The sequence below is a fragment of the Vombatus ursinus genome, unplaced genomic scaffold (genome assembly GCF_900497805.2).
Source record: "Vombatus ursinus unplaced genomic scaffold, bare-nosed wombat genome assembly UNPS02015255.1, whole genome shotgun sequence".
Classification (NCBI taxonomy): Eukaryota; Metazoa; Chordata; class Mammalia; order Diprotodontia; family Vombatidae; genus Vombatus; species Vombatus ursinus.
The window spans coordinates 17,268,473-17,269,350 of record NW_020955033.1 but is presented as its reverse complement, the minus strand read 5'-3'; positions in this window follow the sequence as shown (position 1 = coordinate 17,269,350).

Genomic DNA, 878 nt, shown 5'->3' with positions numbered 1-878 from the left:
AAATGCCCATTCAATGACTAAGGACTAGGTAAGAACCGACACAAAATATGGCCTAATTTACCATCACAAATATATGAATCTGGGAGTGGAAGATCATCAAACTTTCTGGCCAGATCAGAAAACAATTGATATTTATTGTGGTGGTTAAGTCATTTCATGACCCCTTTTTGGGTTTCCTTGGCAAAGATACTGGAGTAGTTTACCATTTCCTTCTCTATCTCATTCTGCAGATGAGGAAACTGAGGCAAAGCAGGTTAAATAACTTCTCTAGGGTTACACAGCTTGTAAGTGTCTGAGGCCAGATTTGAACTCAGGTTTTCCAGATTCAAGGCTGGACACTTTATCCCCTGTGCCACTTACCACCTAGCTGCCTTCAATTGCTTTTTACACTCATTCTAAGACATTGAAAACTAAACAATGAGCCATAGAGGTTTGGAATGGGGGCTACTATTGGCCATTCAATGAAAACCAGAGTGACTTGGGTTTAAAGACATTGTCTAGTAGCTCCATTTAAACACAATAGGTTTTTTAAAAACTTTTTTCAGAGCTATATTTAAACAAAAAACAAATATAAACTGCACAGTATAAAAAAATTGTTCTAGCTTTTTTGTGAAAAGTAATAAAAATAAATAGATAAAATTATTTAAAAATTAAAAAATATAGCCCCAAACTCCAAAATATCTTACAAAATGTGTGACCAAAAATTATATTCCTATGAACAGAGCACTCATGTGTAAGGATATGGCACCCTAAGAAGAGAAAGGGACCATATGTGGTGAGGAAAGAAGAAGGAAGAGGAGAAGAAGAAGGAGGAGAGGAAGAAGAAGAAGGAGAAGAAGAAGAAGAAGAAGAAGAAGAAGAAGAAGAAGAAGAAGAAG